General features: G+C 38.2%; 1 protein-coding gene across 1 annotated transcript in view; it reads left to right on the top strand.

The window, feature by feature from the left end:
* Positions 1-18,838, top strand: part of LOC113226134 (nephrin-like) — a 465,840-nt gene that overhangs the window by 60,574 nt on the left and 386,428 nt on the right. The window lies entirely within an intron of this gene.

Here is an 18,838-nt window from a genome sequence, read left to right as displayed (position 1 = left end):
CAGCTTTATCATCGGAAAATCCATCAGAACGGCGTCCTAAAAACAAACGACGGGGGAAAAAGTCGGGAAAATAAGGCGCTTATAAAGTAGTCTAGAAGTCAAATACACAGAGTGTTTTTTCAAGTAGTCTTTAGTCCAATTTGAATGTACGAAATGACACCAAGTGCTTAGATTAGAAAGCATCATGGCACTAAACAACCAGAATTTAAAAAAAAATAATATCAGTGATTCGATTTTATTATATTATAAATACAAAGTCTGTTGTCTGTTGCCTTAGCGTGGTTACCATTATACCAATATCAAATAATAGTTAATGTCCTCTATTTCAAACTTAAAGCACAGATAGAAACTCGGTACTATATATTTAATTTGTACTCTATATTCAACGTCCGAAGCGTAAAAGCCCATCATGTTTCTGACTGTACATAGCTAAACCAAGCGGTTAGTTTATAAACAACCGTTTTGTAGAGAACGTTACAATGACGCCGTATTTGTTAAGGGTACGTGTAGACCCTTTTTTATTAGGATATTTTTACACTTTACAGACTTGGCTCCGCTATGGAAAGCTATTTGATATTCATGAGGACGCGATCATGATTTGGGACAGTCACATCGGATGTTAAAGAAGGTCTACAGTAGACTGAACAATTCATTTAGCTAAAATCAGGCACCGATGTCAGATGACCTCGTTTCAAATTTGGAAAAGTACCTTCCCAAGATTTGAAAATAATTTTCAGTTTAATGTTATTAATCAAATTCAAATTCATTATGACATATTACAATCATTGTTTTTTCAACGCATATTCGTTCCATTTGACTAAACCATTGAAGATTTCCTTTATTTCAATCTATCATAATAAAAAAAATATAAAAATCATCATCAATATGGTATATGCCATAATCTGCCTCGCAGGCTAACGCAGGTTGGGGACGTTTTGCAAACCCGCTTCGAAATACAGGTTTCACTACCATGACATTTCCTTCAACGCTATTGCGAGAAATATGCTACCAAACACTCACAATTGTACTTAATTTACAACAGTCATAGTGCCACAATTGATATTCTAAATTTTTACCTATTCAGCTCTTGCAGGTAGTCTTGAATGATGGAAAACAGTGTGTACTACATCAGTGGTTAGCGTGGATGAGACTTTAGAATGTGACGTTGTTAGTGTAGTGAGCAATCCTGCGTATGACTTTAATAAAAATGAAGCAAACGAGTGCCATTGGTCGCGGACACCGCCTGAGCCCGCAGCCGTATTGAGTGTTCAGGCTGCCAGGGCTTTGGCGCGCAGTTTCCGTCGATTCACCGCTGCGGAATCTCATGATTAAAGACCACGAATTGGTTCGAAACATGTCGAGCAAAAATTCGTCACAAATACGTGAGTTATCCGTTAGTTTAGTTTATATGTCTAAGTTTCACGGTGATTTTCTGTTTAAAATGTTTGAAATACGTATTGTAAATGATAAATGGGTACAAATGTTTCTTTACAATGAGCAACTCCTGCAGTTTCTTACTCATTCTTCTCAGGATTTCATTTTGAGTGCACAACCGCCATACATTAGGAAGAGACAGCACCATCACAGGCACCAAGGTACTTAAAACCCTCTGTTAACCATATAATACATATTCTGATTACAGCAAATGACTTCAGATGGCAGCTACGTACCGTTTTACTTGACGGGTATAAATATAATTTTCCAAAAAAAAAATATCCAGTAATTGAAAATATAATACTCCACTAGTGTATTATTATTGTTGATACAAAGACCAAACGAACATAAAAAAAATCCTTTGATCCGTATAGACTGAAACCAGCGTTTCTTAATTGAGCTACGAATTGAGTCAGCAGCTATAAGCTAGCTACAGATCCTAGTACTTACATTACTAGGCTTAAATGACTATTTTGTTTAAACGACTCAGCAAACTGATAGAGATGTCATAATGAAAAACATCATAATTTTTTTTATAACATCAAGTGACGGGACGAACAAGTCGTGCGCCTCATGGTAAGCTACATGCCTGAACAGTTGCAGTGCCACTCAGAGCTTTAAATCGCAAAGATCTGAACCCCAAAGATCATAGATCCCTGTAATTTCACCAGCACCCTAACCCTTCAAAACCGGAACTCAGTAAGCTGAAATTACTTGTTTCCGCGGAAATAGGTAAGGTGGCAGAATTTTCCTGGACGAACTCTTTCACAAGGAGCTCTACTGCTAAATCTATAATAATAATCATCATATACAGCCTGATTTCACCCACTGGTGCGTATAGGGCGCCAAGTTTTCGTGTCACTCCCCACGTTTCGCCCCACAATTCTTACGATGTCGTCTGCCCATCTCACCGCTAGACGTCTGACATTCCTGTATCCAATCCTTAGAAGCCACTCAGTCATCGCCTTACTCCGTCTGTCATCTTTTCTTCGTGTCAGGTTTGATCTGCCCAGCTCCAAGTTTAGTTTCGTGATACGATTCCCCACGTCCTTTGCCTTTATCTGACTTTGAATCTGGATATTGGTAACACGGTCTATAAGCTTGATACTTTGCATGATTGCACGGTGCACAATATTCAATATAAATGTAATATTACATAATCTCAGTACAGAGTACTAAATAACCAACCTCAAAAGTTCTGGAATTACATCCATTCCATCCATGGAATTAATAACATCCCAAGTTTTATTGAAATCGGTTACCGGAATGTGCAAAATCGGATTCATCCTCAAGTTTACTCTTATAGGTGGAATATTTTCTTCAAATTTAAATGGAAGCAATACTGAGGTACCCTCTTTCCAACAAAAAAGGTATAATAAAAATTTGGCTCACTAATATCGCGTGTGTCGAATTAAGAACTTCCTCCTTTTTTTGAAGTCGGTTAAAAATATAATTCGAAGTAAAGGTCGGAAGCTTTTACTAATAAAAATAATTAAATTTACATTCATAAGTTTTTGTCGATATTCTATTTGCATTAAAATACAGTTTTCGTTCGTAATGTAAATGTAATTAGTTACAATATCCTTCGTATCAAAATCGAGAGTGCCTGTCAGGGGTCCATTTGTCATTTAGTTTTGACAAGTAAGCCCATTTGACAATGTTGCCACTATAGCAATATAGATGGCAGTAATTACACATAATTTACAGATCGATCAACAAAGTGCGTAGTCACATGAATTGTATTACAAATTCAAAAAGCAGTTGCAATGCCTTTCGTGCTTCCAATAGCATTACCTCTGCATATCAATTACCAACTAGCAATTATAGACCAAATGACAGCAGTCAACACGACTCCATCTTTATTTTTATTGAATAATAAGTAGAAAATATTTTCAAAGCACAAATAAAGAAAATGATTTATTAAATAAGGGAAGATGCAGAAACAGAAGATGTAATTTAGGACCAACTGCAGTCGCAGCTTCCAGTGCACTTTGTTGAAACTTTTGGTAACCAAACAACTAGAAGATACTTCCATCAAAGAATAAATTTAGAGATACACAAAGAGACGGTGCCAAGCTCTTGGTTACGGTACCTTATGGCACTGCCTTGAATGACATTTTCAATCGCCAAATCCAGGCAGGTAGTAGTAGAGCTTACCTATTTCTGCCGCCAAGTACTAATATGAGTATTTACGTTCCGGTTTTGAAAAGTAAGGGTGCTGGTGAAATTGCAGGCGCATGGGACTTATCAACTTGTGTGTCAGGGTGACGGGCGTAGTTGCAGTGCCTGATCGGATCTTTGCGATTTAAAGCTGGTTGCTACTCTGCAGCTGTTATGAACAGGCGTGTCGCTAACCTTACCCGAAGGCGCAGGACTTGTCCATCTCGTCAATTGGTATTATAAAAGAAATCTACTTTATACAACCCTTGTTACTATTTAATATGTGATATCTGAGCTTCGTGAACAATGTGCTTTGAAACAGAACGTATGGACCAAAATAGAGAAGAATATATTGAATTGATTTGGTTACATGGTACGGATGAATGAGAGTTACGAAGGTGATATCTAAAGCCAATGTGGAAGGAAACATTGGAAAGTATAGCCACGAAGAACCTTTTCAGATCGTAACGAGAATGTTCTTAAAAAGTGAGGAGAATAAGGCTGCCTTTCAACCAGAGATGTGCGAGATAGCGAGGTGTGTGCGGTGCGAGGTTGTGTAGCGGCGCTGTGAAACTGTGTTATGTTTTCCACCAAAGCTGTGCGAGGTAGCTAGGCGGTGAAAGGATGTGCAGTGGCGCGGGCGGGGTAAGGTGTCGTGGGGTAACCGGTGGCGATGTGTCAGTGTCAGTTAGTATCATACTTTCAGTAGCTCTAGTTTCCTAAACCGTTTTGCACATATTCCTCGCCCGCATCCCTCTCACACATCTCTCGTTATTTTGTATGTACAAATACTTAGCTCCGGTAACCCTTTTCCACCGGAGCTGCGCTAAGCTAGCCTAGGAAAATGAAGTAATCCTATTGGTGGATTTAAAAAAAATCTCGCTACCTCGCACATCTCTGGTGGAAAGGCAGCCTAAGAGCGCTTGTATGAAAAGATTGATGAATGTAAGTGAATTCAGAGAGGTTTGTCACGACCGTGCAAAGTGGCGATCGTCAGTCTTTTCAAATGGAAGTAAATTAATTAAAAATTAATTTGCTCTTCCGCAAACCTAGTGAGGATTAAATAGTGCAGAAAAACTGCACTTACGGTCATTTTTAACGCAGCTTATATTAAGACCTTCCCTCCGCATGAAAATGAAAAACACAAGCGCAACTACAGTAGCAAACCAAACACTAGCATCAAAAATATAATCGATACGTGTTTCGACTCTCTAGGAGACATTCTCAGGAGTTGTTGATTGTTCAATGCTTGGCCAAAGAATGAGCTCGTTAAGAACGGTAGGTCATATTTATATGATAGTCTCTACCTCAACGGGAACCCAAAGGCGTTTGTTCAAGTATATTGTTAGTATTCTTCAATAAAAAGGTTATTTAAAATAAGCTTTTATTGAAAATCAGGATTTTTCATCACCGTGATATTAAATTAGTTTTTGTGAAATTACTCCACTAGTTTGTTATAATTATTAAACAAAGATCGAAAACTTTGATCCGGTTAGATTCGAACTAATGTCTCCAAGCAAACCGCGCTAGACGCTATGCCAACTAAGCCACGGAACGAACCAGCGGACCCCACGAATTTTTCCATGTATTTGTTGCAGGTCTTTGTTTTGGTTTTTAAGAACTTTTTGCCGTGGCGCCATTTGCGAGAAATCTATGAAAGTTTTTCTTCACTTAGATACATTTACAGCTACCAGCCGCTACCAAGAGATGTCAGTTTAATAATTGTAATTATATTTTTATTGAATGTCCGGATGTTTGACCACCATGATCCTCAATTATTTTTTGTGAAATTACTTTCTAAGGTTATTTCAATCAATCAACTTTACAGTCACAAAGGCCTGAAATCAGAATAATGAGGGAATATTTCAAATTGTATCAAAATGGAAACGTAAATGAACACCAATAATTTACATGCTACGTCCCAACTAGAACCGCAAATGTCAGTTCAGTGTCGCAGGCTGTATTAATAAAGCCTCTAGCGCTATTGACGGCGCTAAATGACTATTCGGCAATTACGAGCCACCTGCAGGATGTGGCAACTGTGCTGATGCACTTGAAATATTGTAACTTATATACAGCTACATAGAGTCGAGTCCTAAAATTTATTTCCTTCCGTCTCCTTTGTACAGAACCCGCATAGGTACATTCATTGTATCAACCTTTTAATCGCCAATCGAAAAAAGATTTTTATTTAATTCAATTCATAATGAAGTGTTCTACACTGTGACATAAATAATTGTTTTTTTTACAAATTATCATATAAAGGTGGAAGCATTAGTGTTGTAATTAACGACAAGTAGACGTGTCAATTAGAAATTCGAATTTTTATCTGAATTATGAAGAAATGTTATCTTCATATCTATTTATCAATAATTAAAATTGCGTATATTCCTTTTAACCAGACTGCGGGAAGGTCATGTTTTTCAAGTGTTCGTATGTATGTTTGTCCGTTTTTTTTTCACGCTGTACAGCCTAAACGGCTTGATGAATTTTATAATATGAGGTGTCGTTAAATTCGTCTTGTTTGTGTGAGTGTCATAGGCTATGAAAATTATCAAAATAGTGAGGGGTAAATATTTTTTTATCTTTCCAGCTAATATTTTTGCAGTCGGTTTTTTGTTTATTTTTTTAATATTTTTTAGGATTATTTCTAACAAACCAACGTTTCGGGGTCTTTACATGTCTCATGGTCACGAGGACCGCGGTTAGTTTCTTTGAAGAAACAAATGCATGCGACGCGATGCGCATTATACTAACACGGAAATAAATAATTTGATAGATTTACACACCTACCCATTACCCAGGTCCGAGAAATATTGGGATTTGTATAAGGGAATCTCCACATTATTCCTTACCTTAGCTGAATTAACTCCCCCAATTCCGGTCACTAGTTATTTATTATTGGTTAGCGTGGGTGACTCTAGCATTAAGCAGGAGACATCTACTCGACTGCTAGGATTTACAATCTACAATGGGCTCAGATGGGACACACATATCGAGAAGCTGTGTACCAGACTAGGCAGAGCGTTTCTTGCATGGCGTCGTCTTGCGAACACTGCGACATAAGGCATCGTCAGGACATGCTACTTCGCCACAGTGCACTTCGTTCTGACATATGGAACAAACACTGCCGACTGTGACAGAGTATTCGTACTCCAAAAGCGTGTGGTTCTTCCAATGGCGGGAGTACCTGATGATGTATCGGCGCGCGACTAATTCAAAAAATACCAAATTATGAGCGTTCACGGCCTACTAAGACAGCAAATGCCTGCCTTTGTCCATAACAACTAAGAAAAGTTTCAGCGTAATGGGATTAACTCGAGCTATGCGCTACGCAGCAACAACCTTAACGACCTTAAAAAAATTCCGTCCAAATTAACCAAGTCAGAACTGTCTACGTAATAGAAGCACTAGTATGCAATAAGATACCGTATGATATCAAAGATGCAGCTTCAACGTTTTGTTTTAAGGTTAAGTGTATGTGGTGCTAACAATAAAGAATTTTCTATCTACCTGGATATATTAAGGTAAAGAAAGTGGCTACTAGAATATCAATTCTTTGACTTTAAAAAATTCCTTATTTCTTAAAATCAAATGTTACAATGTAATTTCTATCGTATCATGATTTATCTTTGATTACTTGATATTGTACTTATTTTATTTATTTATTTTTTTATGACATGTAATTACTTATAACTTATAACGTATTGTAAATGGAATGCTATGTACTGTTTATTTTATAATTAATCGTGAATGACATAATCACTGACTTGAAATGTAATTTGTATCGTGTAACGTCCGTTTTACAAATGTTGAATGGTATTGATAACTGACTTGTAACGTATAACACTTACCAATAAATAATTTCTTTTCATTGCATTTTCATTTAATTTAATTTCATTTATTTCTAACAATGGTTTAAGAATCTTTGGATAATAAGCGATATTTTTTGTATGCAACACGTTGCATTCTTACCTTCTATAAATTTTATGAAGGAATACCGTACCACTTTATTTTTTTTAAATTTAATTATAAACCAAAGTACTAAGTTATCAGTTAGTACGTAAACTTATCTATACTAGAGCATACAATCTGACGTTGTGGCAGACTTTTGTAGCCTCAATGGACTTGACTACTTCCGCCCTGATTTACACGCCCGACCTTGGCCCGTGTGTCAATAGTGTTGTGACATACATCGTGTTTTAATTTTACACTATAGAGCCAAAAAAGAGTCATTTTGGCCTAAAAATATACGAGTACTTGAAATAAAAAGCATTGGAATTTGTGAAAGAAACAATACACAGTGAAAATAAAACAAAAAAGTGTAGTAAGATACACTCGGACACGAATACAGTGAAATCGAATTATGATTCCTGGCATACGTAAGCCAAATGTGGTAACGAATTCAAAACGTCGCCTTACTTTCTGAAACTCGTAAAGCACACAATATATTTTGCAGACTAATTTCACATCGCATTTCCCTTCATATTCACACACTTGCTTTTAACTATTTTTAAAGTAATTCATTGATAATGAAATTTAAATTAAATAGAAAGTTTTGCTGTCTCCTGAATAATCACTCTTTATAAGATACGAGTTTGAGAAAGTAAGGCGTAGACTTGAAAGTCTACGTTTGCTTCAGCTAAAGTTTTGAGCTAAAAATGACTTATCCACCGTCAGTTTTAACCTTATGGCCAAAGTTATAGACGAAACGAAACTGTGAATTTGGAAAATTAAGATCTGACAGTGGATATGACATTTTTTATAATTTCTCGAAGTGGGAGACATAGTCGGATTGCCGTTCCGAGTGGAGACATTTTGTAAACTCAGGTGAAAAAATTTAAGAGTCTATCATGCAAGAATTCTAATAAAAAAGAGTTTTTAGTAGCAATAGATCTCATAGTGAAAGAGTTAGTCCAGGAATGTACTGCCGCCTTGCCTATTTCAGCCGCCAAGTTCCGATTTTCAAGGGTAAAGGTGCTGGTTAAGTTACAGGCACATGGGACTTGTCAACTTGTATCTCACGGAGACGGACGCAGTGACAGTGCCTTTCAGATCTTTCCGATTTAAAGCTCTAAGTGGCACTGCGACTGTTGTTGTTGTGTTTGCAAAGCTCACGAGTTATTCGTTCCGTCACTTGATATCATAAAAAAAAGTTCTTCTCATTAATATAATATATGCGTTCGTCGTTAAAAAGGTCATCTTACCAGTTTTTTTTATACAATAATAGTCGTAAATATAACATTCATCAAAAATGCGTACATTTTCTCCGTACCGACTAAGTCCGGAAGTTCTATCGTCATAAACAACATATAATATGAAAAAAAGAAATATCGGGACGTACCAAGAAAATTATTATAGAGTAGTAACTTAATTCTTTCGCTAAGATTGTAAATTATGAAGAAAAAATGGTCGGGAGCCATATTTAATCCCGCAAATGTGTGTAGGCGGTGTATTCCACTGATCGTAACGCAAAAAACACACTCACAGCCCCGCACTAGGGAAACCCTGTGTCGCGGGTGCCATGGACACACACATAGACAGCCACAAATGACACACAAACTCACGAAAGAAATAAATGTAGGCCATACACATACGTCTTCCGGCCTGGGAATCGAACCCAGGACCTCTGCCTGGCAGTCCGGCATGGTAACCTTTCGGCCACGGAGGCGGTTAAAAACAATATAAAATCATTCCTCTTTTAACTGAACATAGTCATGGTTGTTTTATATTGTTTACATAAAAATATACAACACGGATTTTCCACTAAGACACGCAGGCGGCTGGCCGTGCACAGAGATCAACCCGCCCGAGTTTTAACCGGGATTTTACTCAAACCGCCGTATTTTAACCTACGAATACGGAATTTGGTATGATTCCATATTGATTACAAATTTTGATACCATCTCTCTCAATTCAAATCTACATTGGACGAAAAAGAGGCAACTACACACAATTCTGTGGATTCTCACTATTAAGGATATATTTACGATTCGATTCTTACGAAGATCGATTCAAGTGCATACATGCTATCAAACGATTTTTTGTATCGATTTATTTCAATGCGATATTCAAGGGAATCTATTCAATAGAAACGCAAATCGATGTACAGCAAATATTTAGTTGTAAATAGTCTTCGCCCTCGATTTCTGGCGTTAATGGGTTTTAACTTTATTTAAAACCATCGTTAACAAAGGGTCGGTCGGGCTAAAATCCGGGCGCTTGCCCATTTCTGGCCGCGCGCGATTCCTATTTATTCAAATAAGACATATACATAGGGCGCACTATAAGTTTCCGGAACTGCTCACTTACATAAACAATAATTAAAAAGTAATTACAACATTTGAAAATGGAACTCTTTGGCTGTGGAATACAGTTTGTTTCATCTGACTGTCACTTGTTTTTAAATTGTGGCGTCATTTTAGAAATTGGTTGTCTACATCACCGTGGACAACGTGAAATCATACTACGAAAATGTTCACGAGTTAATCGTGAACATTTTCGTAGTATGATTTTCTACGACTTTGATTGTAATGTAACAGCTCAGTGGAGCTTCGCTCGGCTTCAAACTGCTTTTGGCAATGAAGCATCATGCAAGATGACTATTTATAGCTGGTTTGCAGAATTCAAACGCGGTCGTGTGAATCTCAGTGACGAATTTTGTGATGGTCGCCCGTCCACTGCTGTGAACAACAAAAACATCGATGCTGTGCGCCGTATGTTCAAAACAGACTGGCATGTGATGTACCATAAGATTCTGGCATCTTTAGGCATAGGCATGAGTGAAATACAATCAATACGTGCACAAACATTTGGGTGTGAAAAAGCTGTGCTCTCGGTGGATCCCACACAATTTGACTGAGGCTCAAAAAACGGATCGCGTCACTTGGTGCAATGGTATGCTTACCAGATTTAACGAAAGGGCGTCAAATTTGGTGTGGGACACAGTAACAGGTGACGAAACATGGACTTATAGTTACGATCCCAAAACAAAGCAGAAATTGAGCGTATGGATCTGTCGAGATGAGCCGAAACCAACCAAAGTGGCGCGCGAACAAAGTGCCTCTAAGCGGATGATTGCTTCTTTTTTTATTAAAACTGGACACGTGCTACTGTTGCTTTAAATAATCGTTGTACCGTGAATAGTAATTGGTACACGACCATTTGTTTGCCGAAAGTTATTGACAAACTCCGTAAAAATAGCCGTAAACGCCGTATCATCTTGCACCACAATGATGCCAGTTCTCACACGGCCAGACAGGCAAATGAATTTTTTTAGGTGAATAACGTTGACCTTATGAGCCATCCCGCGTACAGGCCCGCCCTAGCACCTTGTGATTTTTTTTGCGACTTGGAAGTAAAACTAGCCACTAGGGCTGCAGTTGCTCGCGACAAGCCGCTTAGTGGAAAATGGTGCTTACAACTACGACCATTTAAGAAGCCACTACACTTATAGACAAGGAGTCGCATTAAGCTGGTAAGATAATGCTATAATGTTCATGTCATAAGACAAAGAAACGCGTTTCGCCTCAGCTAGGATCGCTGACGCGAAATATTTTTTGATTTTTATTACGGCCGCCTCAGGCCGATTCTGCATTCATAAATGTGGTGCTTTCTATAACAGAAAATTGTTTATTTCGTATAACATTTATTTTTATTTGACATTTTGAATTGAACATGCCACTATTAATTTTATTACTTGAACACGTAGAGTGCATATATTTAAAAAATGTAAATATTATTTACGTGATGCAATATTGTACACACTCGTGTTATGCTACGTTTTAATCTGTTTTGTATAGCTTTGTCTTTATTGTTAATAAAAACAGGTGAAACCAGCAATGTCTTCTGGGGATTGTACCCTTTGTTATGCCCTCAAGATTCAATAGTAATAACATTTATCGTGTTTTCTATCGACGTTTTACCATCACTATGACGTAAGGTAGGATCGCTAGCTCGATAGGCTCATTAAGTGATTAAATATTGAGCCGGCGGGTTATCGTCAGATTGTGTGATATGGGCCTGCTAATGGATTAGAATGCGGGATAGACTAACACAGTTTCGAGGAATGTGGGATTATTAAATTGATTTCTATAAAATACGTTGTTTTTTGTAGTAATAGTCAAGGCAGTATCACAATTAATAATAATAATTGCTTATTTCGAAATCTTATTCGATTTAGTATCAAATGCTTTTAAGACTAGTATTAGTAGGCTTGGAAATAAAATACAATGTGTAATTATATCCTAGTGTGGAGCTGCACCCAATGCTGTGGGATTTCCCAATGTAACATTGGGAAGTCCTATCGGTGTATGAACACACTCAGGAGTCCGTTGGTGCTGCCGCGGCGGCGGGCTAACAATCCCAACAGAACCTGAATGCGCTATCAAATTACACCCGCAGGTCACTACATTGCTACTTTTAAAGAATAGTGGCCCAATCTAAAACAATTCGTTTTTTGACTTACTATGAGATTTGTTCAGAAAATGCTAAATTTTATTAGACACCGAGCTTTTTTTGGTTAATGTTTATGGTCTACGATATGTCAATTTTGCGCTGTAGACACGTCTCAGGGTTTTTTTAAGTCCTAGTGTTTTGTAGTTCCTAGTGAATTTTTTGAGATACCTTTTGAGATACCTAGGCCATTATTCTATAAAGCCATTGACATGTACTCACTACAAAATCGGCCCAGAGACTGCAGATATTACACAGATCGACTTCTACAATATCATAAGACAACAATCATCAGTTTTTGGGGTTTGTTGGGGCCGTGTGCAATCACTTCCCTGTTTTTCGGTGAATTAGAAAAAAGGAATTATAGTGAGGCCATATGCAATTGTTATAGATTAAACGTTACCAACTGATTTGTCAATGACCATGCTCATGCATTGCCAATAAGACTATCAGCGCATAAGTGGTGTAACCCACATTTAATTTTTTTTTCTATAATATTGCTTTAAATTATACCTAAATTACGTACTTATTTTATATTTGGACACTATTTTTATGTATAAAAAACATTTAATTATTACTTTTTAATATATTAAAATAGCATCCAAATATAAAATAATTATGAACTTTACTATCTATTATTTAAAGTAATATTGTAAAAAAAATTAAATGTGGGTTACACCGTTTTTGCGCTGATATAATATATAAATGTGCTATGCTCCAGTTTTCCTTTGCACATAATTAATTATTTTGTTTTCAATCGGAATCTTTCTAACAATGAAGCAGAAGCGTTTTTAGTTGGACATCGTCAATAAAAAGATTATTTTTGTGTCCCCGAAAATTTTATAATTTGAATGTTACGTCAAGGAATTCAACGTACAGTTTTGATTAAAATGAAATTTGTCTGAAAACAATTAAAAGTGCATGCTGAAATCAATTTTACTTTCTTGAGTTCATAAATCGAACAGCTGGATAGGATCACAGTAATCACGCAAGCTTAAGTTTAATATTAACTGTATTAACGAAGCTATATAAGCTATGAAAGCGATAGCTCCTTGTGAAAGAGTTCGTCCAGGGAAGTACTGCCACCTTACCTATTTCTGCTGCCAAGCAGAAGTGTTAGGATTACTGCGTTCCGATTTGGAAGCGTGAGGGTACTGGTGAAATTAAAAACACATAGGACTTGTCAACTTATGTCTCAGCGAGAAGGGCGCAATAGCTGTTCCCGTCGAATCTTTGCATTTAAAGCTTTGAGTGATTCTGTAACTGTTTAATATGACTTGATGGTCTCGTCACTTTGCATCATGAAAAAATGCACAGAAACCACCAAAAATATACCCAACACGCGATTCGCCCTCTCCACGACGCATCTTCAGGGATTGTTGGTTGCTCGACGTTCGGCCGAAGAATGAGCTCGCTTTTTTTTGAAGTTCACTTTGCAGTTGGCCGCTGATGGCCTTGACTGCGCCACCGGAAGAAAAGTGCGAGCTGAAGCCTCATAACCCGTAAAATAAACTTAAAGCTAAGTAGCGGGCCTGAGGGCGCCCAAAGGGGCACGAACCTTGTCTGAGGGCGCTACTGGAGACTTTCGCTAGAAAGGCGTGCTATTGGAGAGAATCTACCAGTGTACTCGCTGAAATGAGGGGCTCTACGATCTCGCCGGCGAGGACGGTTGATGCGTGTTGAGATGGAGGACTGATGTGCGATCTGGTTGGCCTACAAAGTGGCGAGAGTGATAGAGTCGTTGAGGACTTCCCTTGGCCGATGGGACCTTTTTTTTTACGTACGCGTTGACGGTGTTCCCTGAGGGGGTCGTAGTTGGATGCAGCCACCACGAGTTTGGGGTGGTGAGGAGCAGAGTCCAAGTATTTCCTCGATGCTTGTTTCATGAAATAATCCTCACGCCCCTAGGGAAACCCTGTATCGCGGGTGCCATGGACACACACATAGATAACCACAAACTACTCTCAAACTCAAGAGATAACTGTAGGCCTTACAAACATTTTTCCCGGCCCGGTAACCGAACCCATAGCAGACCAGCTTGGTAACTGGTGGGCCACAGAGGCAGTTAATAACGCAACATTGAACAGTTTCTTTATTATACATCCCTTACAGCCCCCGTAGTATGGCTACGCATGATATTGGCGACGCGCGCGGTAACATTGAAATAAGCGCGCGCTATTCGCTGTCTCTATCAAATCTAATTTAGATAGCCAATAGCGCGCACTCATTTCAGTTTTACCGCGCGTCGCGACTATCACGTGTAGCCATGCCATGAGGGCTAGTGTATCTAATTATTTCCATCTGTTCTAAAATATTTTTCTGTTTCTTGTTACTTTAGTGCCTATGAAACGCTGTAAAGCATTACCCCACTTTGCTTTAATCAATTCTAAATGATAGCAAAACAAAGTGCCTGCGTTGCACGAGGAAAATACTACTTGTAATTTGGCCTGTAGCTTCTTCAAAGCTTCAAAGAAAGTTTACTCGCCGTGGACTTCACTTTCTGGCACGCTTGTTAGACTGTGTAACGTTTGCATGCATTGATTTTGATAATGTGTAGATATTCTACTGCCTTTGTTACTTATCAACCCATAATGTGTTATATTTCCACCATTTTAACCATGTCGTCTGGTAAAACAATGTTTTCCACTCTGCCTCCGGTGACTCACCTTTACAAAAATCTGGCCGAGTGACGAAAAACTTTCATACAGGTGGCGCCACAGCAAAAAAGTTGTTAAAAAAAAAATTTGCAACAAGCATATAGAGAAATTCGTGAGGTTTGCTAGTTCGCTCGTTCCGTAGTTCAGTAGAGATAGCGACAACCACGTAATTCGAGTCCACACAAATCGAAAGAATTTTTCTATGTGCTCGATCTTTGTATTAATTCTTGCTGATAATGGTTATTAATAATTGATGCCACTTACGTGGCCGAACAGTTACCATGCTGGTCTGCCTCGCATGAGTCATGAGTCCTGGATTCCCGGGTCGAAAGAAATTTTTGTATTACCTACGTTAATTTCTCTTGTGAGTTTGGGTGTAAATTGTGGTTGTCTATGTGTGTATTCATGGTACTCCCGACACAAGGTTTCCCTAGTGCGGGGATGTGAGTGTGTGCGTTATTTATTTATTTATTTGTCAACGTTATTGAGGGTATTTTCACATTTAATGATGGTAATAGTTGGGTAGCGAGGTATAAATATGACAAAACATTCCGAGCGAGCTCATTCTTTGGCCGAGCGGTAGTGCGGGTCTATGAGTGTGTACGTTATTTATTATTATTTATTATTTAGTTATTACAAATCTGTTTAGGTTTTAAGCATGCATAATGTTTTAGTATGTAATAAATAAATAGAAAAATATCGATTTCTGAGGATTCCACGATTGTTACACATAAATAATAATTTTCAAGTGTTTTGTACATTACTTCGGAAAACGGTTTATTTATTCTAGTAGGTACTTAGTATATATGTGAATTATTTAGATTTAGATCGGGTAATTGTTGGTGTTCTAGAGAAAAGCAGATGTTTTTCAGGATAAGATCCCTGTTATGCTTTATATATCTTCCAATCAGTATTAACCGCTCACGCGATGCGCTCCTCCTACCGCAAAATGGCGGCTATTTGGTTTCGCAAATTAGAAAAGCATTCAGTTCAAATACAAGTTTTTATAAATAGAAATTATTATTCTGCATTGCTAAATAAATACCCTCCGTACTACCAACAAAAACATCTCAAATAAAATGCAGTAATAAATGCTGCACTTAAAAAGCACTAATTAAATTTTTGGTGTACTTGGATAAATATGATAATATTCCGTTTGAGTGGTTCTAACGTTTGCCATGAAATTACTCCTTAAAGTATAGTTTATAAACATTTATATTCAGGGTAAACTTAAAAAACGCTACTTACGGTATGTTTTCAATAAATAAACACCGAAATCACCAGCCCAAACAATAACACACACGATTGTCGTGACGTATATTTGAAGTTGTTTATTTTTTTTAAAGACAGACCCAGGCATTAAAAACTTTATGGTTTGCTAGAGTAGTTACCGAAATAGCAATTAATATTAGTTATTTTACCTGTTATAACTTCGATATCCGATAAATCGGTATTAAATCATCACCGGCACCTCTAGGTGTGGTATGCGTCTATGGCTGCATGTATCGCGTGAGCGGTTAAGTAACCATTTTTGTATTAGGTTGCAGTATCTTCTTCTTCTTCGGGGGCGTACTCTGACGTTTATATTTATAAGGAACAATACTCGGCGACTGACACAGCATTACCAGTGGCGTTGTACACGTCCCCGCGTGTGACAAGACAAAAGTTGTGCCATAGTCTGGGGAGAGACACGACAAATACATGCGCTCTCTGACCCATAACTCCACCTGTGCATGCTCTACGTTCGTACTTCGGCCGACTTGGATCCGCAGTCTATTTAGAGACTTCCAAGTGTACCAAGGTAGCTTATGCCCTGCAGAGAGATGCTCTGACAACGGAATAAGTGATGCCGTGGGGTATCTATGCATCCAGGTTGTAGCGTTTAATCAATTATATTACGTCATTGTGTTTATCTGTCAGTTATTGTTACCAATTGCCAACCCACCTAGCGAGAAGATCATTATTCATTCATTGAATAAGTGACAGATAACCACATTAATAACTTAGCCTGAAACAAGAGAATCCCCAATGCTATGAGTACCAGAACAACGAAATTCACTCCAGAGCAGATCGAATTCAGAAAAGCTTGTTGTCGAAATTGGTTCTGATAGGACAGCTGTTACAACGCTTAGCGGTTTCAAATGTCATCCAAAATATTTTTGTTATGGCAAATATTAGTTTCTAAAGTGCCTAAAATCCAGTAGTGTCTAGTGTGTCATCACTAAATTCAAGGCAAATTGTGCTGATATTAGAAATTCCTGTAAAAAAAGTGAGCAGTTGAGATTTTGGAATGTAAAAATAACAATAATAGCGCACACTAGAGAAACCCTGTGTTGCGGGTGCCACGGATATACACATACAACCACAAATTACAGCAAAATTCACTAGAGAAATAAATTTAGGTCTTAAAAATATTTCTTCACGGGAAGCATGGTAACCGTTTGGCTACAGAGGCAGTTCATATAAAAATAAAAATAAACGTATCACAAGCAAAGTTCCCACAGCTCAACCAGATTAGCTTAGAGTAAAAATTGGAAAATTTAAACATTGTATGCTGTCTATAAACATGTACGATATATGCAATAAATGAAAAATTTGATCGTCTAACATCCAGATCCCATTTTCATTAGTTGAAGTATGCTTTGAAACGGAGAGACGGGAAGTTATTAAATTAGAACTTGGTCATATTTAAGCACGTATCCAACTTGAATATTACTTATATGCGTTTCATTAGTCAACTAATTTCGTTCATACTATTTCAAACGAGAGAAGAATATATGCATATGTGTTTCTCGACGAAATTGATAAGCTGAAATTTTTCAAGCTGAAAGCGCAACATTTAGGCATAGTAAAATAAAAGAAGGATAGTAACTCTGTAACAAAGTAGTAGCGTGGCTTGTTTGTGTGCGCGACCGCTGCGTGCCGTGCATGTGCCGTGTAAAGACGCACACATTCGCATAACAATGAAAGGCGCGTTGAGAAGAACAGTGTTATACAAGTGCATTGCGAGATTATGCGAATGTGTGCGTCCGTACACGGCGTGGGGCGGGCGCGTACACATACAAGTCGGGCTGCGACGTTTGCATAGCGTTATAATAATATGTTCACAAATCCTATGTGCCTGTAGTTTCGCCAGCACCCTTACCCTTCCGAACGGGAAGCAGTAATGCTCACATTACTGCTTGGCGGCAGAAAACAGTAGGGTGGCAGTACTTTCTTGGAAGAATTCTTTCACAAGGAGCTCTAAGATGTGTGTTAGTGGTTATAAGTGTGTCATGAAATGTGTAAGGGCCCTAAAATGCTAAAAGCATTATTACATATGTAGTATAGATAGACTATATAGCGATTCATCAATAAAAACATGAACAATTTATGAAATTAACACTTATGAAGTTGCAAGCAAGAGTTAAGAGCAGTGTCTAATGCACTCGGACACTTGGCGAGTGTCCAGAATGCCGACATAGGAATGTCCTAGCTCGTAATCAACGGGTTAAAGCATAATTAGAATTTTGCGATTTGAGTAAAGTTTTGCACGTTAAGCTTTACTTTGGGATGTGATAGTGTTATTTCTAACGTATAGTAGTGCTCAAGTTGAAAGTACCTGGAATGGACGAGGTATCAGAGAGGGAAAGAATGCCGGAGGGACCTAAACGTTACGATTTGTATATTTTTGGTTGGGGTTGTTTATGCTGCAAAGGTGCGTACAGACCTGGCGGGTACACTGCATGTGCGCTGCGCGAGAGCTGCCCGTGTGCAGTTAAGTGCGCCTGTGTAATCACATCTTACGCAAGGCTTGCATAATGGCGCGCGAGGAGCACGCGAACAGATCGCACTACTCAATACACGTGTACAGTTCGCGAACCTTTCGCAAACTTGATTGACAAATTTTCTCTAACTTGAGGCGACAGTCCGCCATGTGAGTTGTGGACTTCATGTATCTCTTAAGTTTCGCGATCGAGAGACACACGGTGTCCCTAACGTATTGGGGTACTATAGCGTCCTAGATAGACATGATGTCTCTGGAGCGCAGGTGTGTTTTTGTTCACCATTTTTAGATTTTCTTCATTAATAAAAAGCACCAAAATTGCTGGAGACACCTTGTGTCTCTAGGACTCGTGACGGGTTAAACTAAT

This window comes from Hyposmocoma kahamanoa, unplaced genomic scaffold, assembly GCF_003589595.1.
Source record: "Hyposmocoma kahamanoa isolate Upper Pololo Valley unplaced genomic scaffold, ASM358959v1 182, whole genome shotgun sequence".
Lineage (NCBI taxonomy): Eukaryota > Metazoa > Arthropoda > Insecta > Lepidoptera > Cosmopterigidae > Hyposmocoma > Hyposmocoma kahamanoa.
This window is presented reverse-complemented; position numbering and strand designations above follow the sequence as displayed.